We start from the raw sequence: 11,225 nt of genomic DNA, 5'->3' as shown, positions 1-11,225 counted from the left end.
TCTTCAGAAAGCAGTTTATATTCCATTCTGGGTTAGAGATGGTTACCAAGGAGACCGCTCAACTTCATCAGTAGCCTTCTAGGACTGGGAATCTAGGGGCTCTTAGGAAATATTTGTAGAAAGAGAAAAAGGAAGGAAGGATGGAAGGAAGAAGGAAGGGAGGGAAGAACAGGCTTTCTTTCACCTGTTAGGGCAAAATATCGTGACGATTAATTTTATGTATTAACATGGCTAGGGCACAGTACCCATATACCCAGCCAAACACTATTCTAGATGTCTTTGCAAAGATTTGTGTGTGTGTGTGTGTGTGTGTGTGTGTGTGTGTGTGTGTGTGTGTGAAATTGACATTTAATCAGTAGACACGGAGTAAAAGACATGATCTTCCAGAACTTTGTGGGCATCATCTCATCAGTCGACCGTCCTCCGGCTCAGAAGGAGACATTCTGCCAAAGTGCGGCATTCTCTCTTCTTGGGACTCCACTCCCACGACACTTCCTTCTCTCTCCAGTCTGCTGCTGTGACCTCTTGGGATGTTCCTGGTGATCAGTTAGAGACTGGTTTACGCTGGTTCTGCGGGACATGTAGGGACCATACAGAAGTGGACAGCTGCAGCATGACAGCCTCTTTCTGGGGGCAATTCTAAAGGACAGTGGCAAAGGGAACTCCAGTGTGCAGAACTCTGAGCAACGAATCTCATTGTTTATTTTGCTTGGAAGCAGAATTGGCCAAACGTGAGATTGTATATTGATTGATGGGCTACAGCTAAGAGTTTGGCTGGATGTTCAGGGACTTGGAAGGAACAAGACTGAAAAATTGGTGACAAGAAACTCTGGGAAGCAGGTATGTGGACAGACCTCTCGGAATTAGTAAAAATGTGAAGATATTTATGTTTCATGTGAATTTTCACCAAAGAATGACCTTGGCGACTTTAATAATCAAGCAGAAAGAATGGCTCACCCTATGGCTATGAATCAACCTCTTTCTGCAGACACATCTGTAATTACCCAATGAGCTCACAAACAACATGGCCATGGTGACAGAGATGGAGGTTATGCATGGGCTCAGTAACATGGACTTCCACCTACCAAAATTAATCTGGCTATAACCTCTGCAGAGGGTCTTACCTGCCAGCTCCAGAGACCCAGAGTGAGCCCCTGATATGTCAGCAATCTACCAGGGTTATCAGCCAACTACCTGATGGCAAGTTGATTATATTGGACCACTTCTATTATAGATGGGGCATTTACTGGAATAGACACGTACTCTGAATACAGATCTTACTTCCCCGCCTGCAAAATTACCAATCATAAACTTACAAACGCCTCCTCTGCACAGTGGAATACCATACCACAGTGAGATTTCACAAAGCATTGCTTCTGACCAAGGAACTAACTTCGCAGCAAATGAAGTATGGCAATGCGCCCATACACATGGAAATTATTGGTCTTACAATGTTTGGCTGTACATGCCCTGAATCAACGTCCAGTATATGCTGCTGTTCCTCTGAGCCAGAATTCAAGGTTCCAGAAAGTGAGGAGAGGAAATCAGAGTGGCACCACTCACTATTGTCCCTTATGACTCCCTATATCCTCATATTCCATCCTAAACATCTTAGTCCTGAAGGGAGGAATGCTTCCATCAGGAGACACACCAAGGATTCCATTGAGCTGGAAGTTAAGACTGTTGCCTGAAAATCTTGGACTCCTCATGCCTCTGAATCAATAAGCAAAAGGAGCTTCTCTGCTAGCTGGGATGATTGATCTTGACCATCAAGAGGATACAAGGCTACTACCCAGCAATAAATATCAGGAAGTATATGTCTGTAACACAGAGGATCCCTTTGGTGTCTCTTAGCCCTATTATATCCTGTGAATAAAATCAATAGAAAACTACGATTCAATTTGGGCAGGACTCCTAACAGCTCAAACCATCCAGGAACAAAACTTGGGTCACCCCCAAAATTGCTATGATCATCTGAGCTTCTTTATTTAAGTAATAGTACATCAAAAATAGGAAAAAAACCCAAAACATCATCCAAAGACTGCATCCTCTTCTGGGGTTAAGGGTAGCATGTTTTCAGTTGCATACAGGATAATTTTGTGTGTGTGTGTGTGTGTCCTATAGGTTCTGTTTCTATGGAAAATCCTAACATAAGTATAATATAAAAGCATCTTCTGGCACTGATATAAATCCATTCTGCATATCTATATGTGCCTTTTTAAGTGATCGTTATTACCTGGAAGGGAAAATGGTGCAACTCAAAGCTTAAGGACAAGTAGTGTAGCAGTAAGCAATCAGAGGTCAGGCTCTCCTGGTAAGAAGCATCCCAACCTCCACTGAAGGAAGTTCAGGGTGGGGCTTGAATTTTTAATAAAAGGAGAACCTGATGGTCCTTGCAGAGGAGCCATTAGCTCTGGAAGGTCCAAGACAGAGAGCCATGAGCTCTGGGGAAAACTACCGTGCTAGCCAGATGGCAGCCAAAGGCTCTGATGGAAAGAATGAAGATTCCAAAGACTGAAAGAGAAATCTTCTACAAAACTTTAAGAATAAAACAAAGATTAAACAATGATTGATAAGATTTAAAGATGAGTGAGAAATGTAGCTAATGTACTTAGGTTTTTTTTTAGTAATTTGCTCTGTGGGGCTATCTTCTTTGCTTTTAATGTTTGTTATCTGTTTTAATAGAGATCTCTCCTTTGTAAAAGAAATTATAATTAGGTTGTAAAATAAATTAATCTTTCAGCTAATCATACCTTTGGGAGATCTCGGTTTTTTAAAAAGACTGTAAAGCTCTAATGTAAGAATTGTCACTTATTTGATGGCCACTGCCATAATCATGCAATACTAAGAGGAACTAAACAATCTCTTCAGTGCTGAGCTCACAAACTCAACCCATAATGAGAAGAGATATCAAAAAATGAAATCAACATTAACATTTCCACGTCGGTGTGAACTTCAAATATAACACCTGTATTCCTAACACTGCCAAATTTCTATAAAAATTACAACCTAGTGGATTGCAGTCACCACATCAATGGCCTTGAACTTCCCCAAGTATGAGGACTCCGAATGATATTTTGAGAACTTCCAGGAACCCATTTTGAGTAGTGGCCGTATTTTAGTGTTGGTTGCAAAGGTACTTAGCGAGACAAAGTCACGGAGAATTTGGAAGTTTTTTTAAGTGAATACATGATACTACTCATGAAGAATTGTGTATGTTTGAGAATAATAGCACATATGCACATGAGTTCTGTGATTAACTTAGTGCAAACAAGTACATGGACTCACAATTCCCATGTGAGTAACCCTCAGGTCTCTTTAGCCACTGATGTAGACATGGGATGTGAAGTGTTCCCCAAAAGCTCACATGTGAGACAATGCAAGAAGATTCGGGGGAGAAATGATTGGGCTGTGAGAGTCTTAATCCAATCAGTGAATTAATCCCCTGCGAGGGATTAACTGAGTGGTCACTGAAGTGGTGAGGTGTGGCTGGAGGAAGTGGGAATTGGGGACATGGCTTTGGGTTATATATTTATATCTAGCAAGTGGAGTCTCTTTTCTCTCTCTCTCTCTCTCTCTCTCTCTCTCTCTCTCTCTCTCTCTCCTTCCTGATCATCATGAGAGCTGCTTCCCTCTGCCACATTCTTCTGCCATGATGGTCAGCCTCACCTGTTGGAGCCCCAAAGAATGGTGCTGGACTTCTATGGACTGAGACCTCTGAAACCGTGGCCCCTCAAATAAATTTTTCCTCCCTACAATGGTTCTGGTTGGGACCTTTTAGTTACAGCAGCAAAAAAAGCTGACTGAAACACTCTCCAATAACTGGTCTTCCTTAAAAGACTCTGCATTCTAGAGCAGCAAGACCCTCGCTCTGGATTCCCATGGCCAGCCATCACCCCATGCCTCAGTTACTTGTCGTGGTTCCCACTGATGCTCACGTTGGTTTCCTACCTGAGCTCATTGCCTTCGCTCACCTCCAGTCCATCTCCCAACTCCCACTCACCTTTATATCACACCCACAGTGACCTTGCTAAACGCCTACTTCTGACCCAGCTACTTCCTTACTCAAACATCTCCCTGTCTCCTCTTCACCAAGAGCAGGCTCCTCAAACTTGGGCAGGCATCAGATGCATTCGGAGGGCTTGTTAAAATGCAGATTATGGGGCTCCATTCCCAGACATACTGACTCCCTGAGTCTGGAGGGATGGACTCATGATTTTCATTTCTAACAAATTTGCAATTAGTGGTGGGTATGGTCTGGAGCCTGAGAGCTCTCAAATGTTGACTCCTGCCTAGTTTGACCTTCATCCTTTATCCACTTTTCAAATGCCCTAGATCAAGCATCACCCTCTCTTAAAGTGCTCTCCAGGTCAAAACAAGCAATGCATCTTTCATGTTCCACTGACTTGGGACACATCTCTCCCTTGCAGCATGAATCAGATTCTGTGTAATCATTTGCATGCACATCTACCTCACCCACTGGACTATGTGCACCTGAAGACGGGGACCTAGTCATCCATCTGTTGTTCCCACATTAGACCATACTAGAAGCTCAGTAAGCATTTCTGCATGCTTTTTTTTTAAGAGAGAGAGAGAGAGACACACAGAGAGAGAGAGAATTTTTATTTATTTCTTTTTTAGTTTTCGGCGGACACAACATCTTTGTTTGTATGTGGTGCTGAGGATCAAACCCGGGCCGCACAAATGCCAGGCGAGCACGCTACCACTTGAGCCACATCTCCAGCCCTCTGCATACTTTTAAATCAATATAAATAGCAAATGCACAACTTTTTAAAGACACCATCTCTAAGGCAGTTAGAAACCCCGCTCCCTGTTTGTTGGCTCACATCCCTAGGATTAGACTGTCAGTGAGTCAGAGTTCAAGAAGTTGCTTTTAGCAAAGGATGTAATATGTCAACACTCTGTAGCTATTTGTGATCCTGATTTAAAAGCACATCTGTACACATATATATCATACAAGCAAGTAAAATTAAGAAACGCACAAATTTTTATTGAAATCTAGGGGCATTTAAGCTGACAACAAGCCAAAAACTTGTGCTTGTCTCTGAAATTCTGTATGTTTCAGTGAAAATCATAGATGGTTCCCCATTCATCCAGCAATGCGTCACCAAAGCAAAGGCAACATGATCTCAGTCCACCTTTCTGAATGCCTTTTTTTAACAAGCACTGTTGAGAATAGCCAAATAACAGAATCTATTGGAGTATGGAGATAAGAGATGGAAAGACTTTTTACATTTTTTGAAATTCTGTACAGTCCATGAGATAAAGAGAAAAAAGAAGTTGGCAAGAACATCTGTTATGGCTGCAAATAAGAAGTGGACTTTACATACGGGGTCTTGGGACTATTTGTCCATATGGTTCCTCCAGAGCCATACCTGCACAATTGAAAAGAGTTATCTTCAAATGTAAAATTTATATAGCGAGAGTCTGTCATTCTATAATTGGCCCTACATCAGGTGTATTCTGATTGATTACTCATTGACTATTAGAGAATTTTTAAAATTTGAGCTCCAAGGATAGGTCTCCTGATTTCTGGTCTATAAACACTACAACCTGTCAATTCCCTTCCCTCCTCCCTCCCCCTCTTCTCTTTCTCTCTCCCTCTGATCCTTCCTTCTTTTATTCTGACTTCCCCAACTTCATACATTCATACAAATTTTTATATTTACACATCCTTCCATATTTTTGATTATTTCTCTTGACTTCCATAAATTAATTTGGTCAAAGCTCGGGTAATAGCTACCAAGGTTTTCTCAGCCTTTGATTGTCATCAGATCCTGTTCATCAGCACATACTCAGCTTTTTAAAATGTTCTTCAGAAATCTTATTCATTCATTTACTCAACAGGTGTCCTGGTTACTGGTGGCATAACAGTGAGCAACACAAATCTGCTTCCTGACCTTATTGAGCTCACAGACTTGTGGAGGTAACAGTTGGTTACCCAGGTAATCTCATAAATAGCACATTGTTATCAAGTTCAGACACCTTGAAAGAAGTCTTTCCTATAAGATATTCAGAATGGGGGATCCAACTTAAAAGATGGAAACATGGAAGATTGCATTACTGACCCCAATTCTTCACCCTTCCTTGAATCTAAGTCCTTTGTCATATGATTTTTGCAGTTCTTTCCATGAAAGGGGCTGAATATCTTCCCCACCCTTTAACCCTGGTTTTGGCCTTATAACTTGATTCGATTATTTCAAAGAGGCAGATTGCCATAAGAACCTGCCTAGGCTAGCCCACTGATCTCAGGAGGAGTAGGACAGGAGCTGACCTGTCCCTGATAATAGGTTCTAGGCAGTCCTGGGCAATAGCAGAATCTCCAGCTACTGCATGTGAGAGCAAAGCTTGCATCAGATGACCAGGCCAACCCACAGATGCACGAACTCTGATTATACCCAGGCATTGTTTTGAGCTTTGCCAGAGCTTGTTACCCAGCAGCAGCTGACAGACGCAGGGCATCAGGAACTTTCTCTCCAAGAAAGTGACATTTGGATTGATACGTAGACATGAAGTTGGTACGGGACAGATGAGGAATGAAGGCAAGAGTGTCCTGATGAGGGACTCCTGTTGAAAAAGACCTTGCTGCAACCAAATGATTGAAGAAGCCCTGTGATTTGGAGAACAGAATGTTCTAGAGCCAGAGGGGAAGCAGGGGCTAGATCATGCATGGCTTCTCATATGCTCTTCTTTGAGAAACCATTCAAGCTTCAAAAATTAAACTCAGAGAGCTATTTGTGATCAAGAACATCAAAATCAAAGGATGGAACGGCACTCTCCAGTAGGGTAGCCACCTAAAGACCTGTGTGTAAGTTAATTAAAATTAAAGTTCCATTCTTCACTTGCACTAGCCTCAGTTCAATTGCTCAGTAGCTCTATGAGGCCAATTGCTACCAGATTAACAAAGCAAATATAGAACATTTTCACTATTACGGAAAGTTCTACTCTACAGTGTATTTGTTTCCTATTGCTGCATAACAGAGTACTATAAGCTTAGTGGCTTAAAGCAACATAAATTTACATCTCATTGTTTCCAGTGAGAGGATTCTGGATATAGGATAGCTGGGTCCTCTGCTCAGGAGCTCACCTTCTGATCCTCAGGATGCTGGGTCAAGCTCACTGGTTATTGGGAGAATTTATCACCTTGTACCTGAATGAAGGGGTGGCTTGCTTCTCTTAGAGGCTGCCCCTAGGTCCTTATCACATGGCCTCTTCTTCTCACAATGGGGCAGTTTGCTTCTTTTTCTTGAGACTGGCAGGAGGTATTCTCTCTCTGACCTTCACCTTCTGTTAAAGTCAGCTGATTAGGTCAGACCCACCTAGGATAAATTCCCTTTTCCTCAATTCACAGTTGACTATTGGGCAACCTAATCATAGGAGTGATATCCTGTCACAACCACTGGCCCTGCCCACACTCAAGGGAAGATTATATAGAGTGAACACACCTAAGGGTGGACAATATGCCCACCAGAGTCAGGACTGATCTACAAAATAGAAAAAGTTTAAATGACTTAATAATGGAGAAGGCAAACAGTGGGAGAATTTGGAATGATCAGTATGGGCTTGGAGCAAAGGGGTAATTGCTCTGGAAATAATCTCCACATTACCAAGGTCAGGAACAGTCTTCTTATAATTGAAGGTTGGCTTCAGCTAGGATCCAGGTTTACCTGCAGTACTTTTACTTTCAAAGTTAACTGTGATTGCAATCATGCGCGTGACCACGGAGGAGTCTAAACAAGATCCTTAAAAGCACACACAGTGGACCTCACCCAGGGGCTGACATTCCTGTGTTCTATTTCCTTGCTGTTCCTAGCCTCCTGGTGTTTCTGACCTCACGCTGGTCCTGAACTCCAAAACCCAACTGTTGCTTCTCAGGTTAAAGGATTTCTGGCTGCCACACCCTAGCTTTGGCCTGCAGCTCCTGGCTTCCGGAACCTTTGGCCTCCCCACTGCAAACAACTGCAGAACTTCAGTGCTTGGCTCTCCAATGTGAAAACAGCCAGACGCTCTTGGTCACAGAGTCCATCTCTCTCAATCCCGTTGGGCCGCTGCCTGTCTCCAACGGTGACTTGGCTTCAGGGAAGGAGAAGAAAGACCTCAAGCCCCCATTTTCAGGAGAAGTGAACCAACAGAACAAAGTTTTACCCATCTTACACAATGGCTCTCATTGAAAACTTCACTGATGAAGAGGCCTTGGTGAGGCTGATTCTTAATTTTAAACGAGTGCCACTTAAAATTGTGCAAAAGAATATATGGACAAAATTTGTATGTAACTTTAAATTTCACACACTTTTTGAAATGCTGCCTTCAATGATTTAGAGATTCTATTTCCAAGCTATACTTGATTCTGAAATGTCCTCTAATACTTAGGACTTCTTTTGAGAATTTTTTTTTTCTTACAAGCAAAGAACGACCACCAAGTGTTTCAACAGACTGGAGATATTTTAGTGCCTTCTGTGGGCATTAATCTTCTTACCATCAGCACAACAGAACAAAAATGAACCCATATTAGCATTAATAATAAAACCGAGTCCATTAATGCAGACTGTCTTGTCAGTGAAATTTGTTGCAGGCTCAGTTTTGGATTCAGTTTCATCCATTTGAAAGTACTTTTGCTGTCAAGCAAATTTTTGTTTTATCATTTTAATTTTGGAGGGTTCTTTTTTTCCCCCCTTTTCTTTCTTTCTTTTTTTTTTCTTTTCTGCTCTCCTGTGTCTGAATCACCTTTTTGGAGGTTGGGAAATGGCTCTTCCCCACTGGTACAGGAAGGGATTGATTTGGCACACGGAGACATTTCTCCCCGTGATGTGAATAGAGTTAATTTTAACAGAGCTCTTTCATCCTAACAGCCGCGACTTGCGGAGTGCGTGTTGTGCCAAACAGCTTTGTGTATGAGCATCGACTGATGTCAGCACAGTTCTAGAAATAGTATTTGATAGTTAACAGCTGCCACGGAGCCAGAAGGGGAACAGGACACATTGTGTTTCAGGAGGGTTTACCAAACTCGTGGCTATTGTTTTTATTTAGTTTCATTTCTTGAGATGGAAGCAGAAGAGCTCAAAATGCCACTCATAGATTTTTTTTTTTTTTAAAGGGACTTAGATTTCTATGCAGGTCAGGGGACCCCTGGAACCTTGATACTATCTCATATACATATAGCACCCTGAAATCCTATCTGATGAATATAATTTTTTTACTTCGTTTATGATCATGTAGATGGTCAACAAGTATGGAACAAAATTTTCCTTCATATCAAATGCCGATCAAACCTTTTCTTTAAAGAGCCAGACAGTAAATATTTTAGGCTTGTGGGCCATTCACAATCTCTAGTACAACTACTCGTCTTTGCTGTTACAGGGCTGACACAGCCATGAATAATAGGTAAATGAATAGTCATGGCCATATGCCAATAAAACTTTATTTACAAAGCAGGTGGTGGGCCTGATTGGCCTTGGGCCAGCTTCCCCTCCCTGGCTTTGGAGAACAAGTGGGCAGATGCCACACAGTTCCTTGCAGCATACCATAAAGGTTAAAGGTACTGAGAGTCTCTTGTAGGCCTGTGAATCAAGTTCCACATACGCTCCCTGTGGAAACCCACAGTCCTTTAATGGCCACGGAGGGGTACTTAATTACGTCCATATATGTGTTCTACAGCCACTCTAATAATGGGATGAGAGTAACTAAGCAATAGATATGCTTTTATGAACTGAGAAGAAAAAGATCATGATCTCTGGTGTACAATGAGCCTGATTTTTCTTCCCTTTCTTATTTTATTTAAGTTAATATCACCTTTAAAGTTTGAATTATCCTGCAGGAACGCAGGTTCATTAACTCCAGTTCAGCTTGTGCATCATCTTAATGGGACATATTTTGTAATGATGTGAATCACAAAACAGTCCTGTGCTCCAAATGACCTAAATGTTTCATTGAAGTTATTACACGCATTGCACACTAGCAAGAAAGGGAATTTTATTATTTAAAGATAACTTGTTCAGGGGAAAAGAAAGAAAAAAAAACAATTCTGGGAAGAAAAGTTGAGGCATAGTCTAAAAACCAAAAGCAAAGGATATGCTGCTTGTGAACTGTTATGGAGAAAGCCTTTCTATGACCACTCTGCCCACTTTCAACCGTGAACTTACCACCATGAAAATGACCATTTTGAGGGTATACAATGGGGGAAATGTAACCATGATGCCCTACACTGGATGTTTACATTCATGTGTCACATTTGTTCTACAAGTGTCCCTTCAGCTCTTGGCACTTGATAGAAAGTGATGGTCCCAAGCCTGAGGTCGTATACTTACACAGCATCACTTTTGCAGTTCCCCATAGAGCCATCCCAAACATGCCTCTTGCTCTATGCTACATTTTTCTTTAACAAAGTTTTGGGAAACTTTCCCTCTCCTCATATTATTTTTTTTTTCATTGTCTTGTCTTATTTATTTATTCTAATTTTTATATGTGAAAGCAGAATGCACTTTAATTCATAGTACAGGAAATTTCATCCATTTGTCCGATGGAGTCCAGAGTGATTTTCATACGGTAGCATTTCTTTTTAGCTTGTTTGGCTGCTACCTTTGACACCCATCTCGTGACACCATCACGCTACAGCATGCCCCATGTTCTAATGCCATCTTTTTCTCTATTCCTAGAGCAATTCGGGTCGAAGAAGTAAATCATTATGCTCTAAGTTATTCCTGTCGGTGCACCTAATTTATAAAACTATGCTTGGTATTGTGTTACTCGATTTCCTAATTGGGTTCGGTCCATCTGTGGATCTCTTTGGCTCCGTTATCTGACGGATGCTGTTTGTCAGTAATCATTTTCCAGTTTGTCCTCACACTGTCATGAATAAACATCCCTGCTCTCAGTATTGATTGCCTGACTGTCACAGCTCTAACCACATCATCACACTCTCCCAGAAGAGTTTTTATGGACACCTTTCTCCCCAATCATCCACTGCATCTTCTGGGATCCTTCTTAAATGCTAAGAAAATCTCCTAACATAGTCCATCGCTTTATAGAAAGCTGTTGTTTCCTGATTATAATGGAAACTTACCCTCCCTGAGGGCAGTGGCTCCTCTCTGTAGGAGTCTCCAGTGAGGACTGGAGGTGGTGTGAGGGCAAGGAGAGCTCCAGATGTTCTTAGCTTCTCCAGACGGCATTACATCATTATCATGGACTCCTCTTCCTCTTTGAACCTC

The sequence above is a fragment of the Urocitellus parryii genome, chromosome 6 (assembly GCF_045843805.1).
Source record: "Urocitellus parryii isolate mUroPar1 chromosome 6, mUroPar1.hap1, whole genome shotgun sequence".
NCBI lineage: Eukaryota > Metazoa > Chordata > Mammalia > Rodentia > Sciuridae > Urocitellus > Urocitellus parryii.
The sequence above is the reverse complement of the archived record's forward strand: the minus strand, read 5'-3'. Positions refer to the sequence as shown.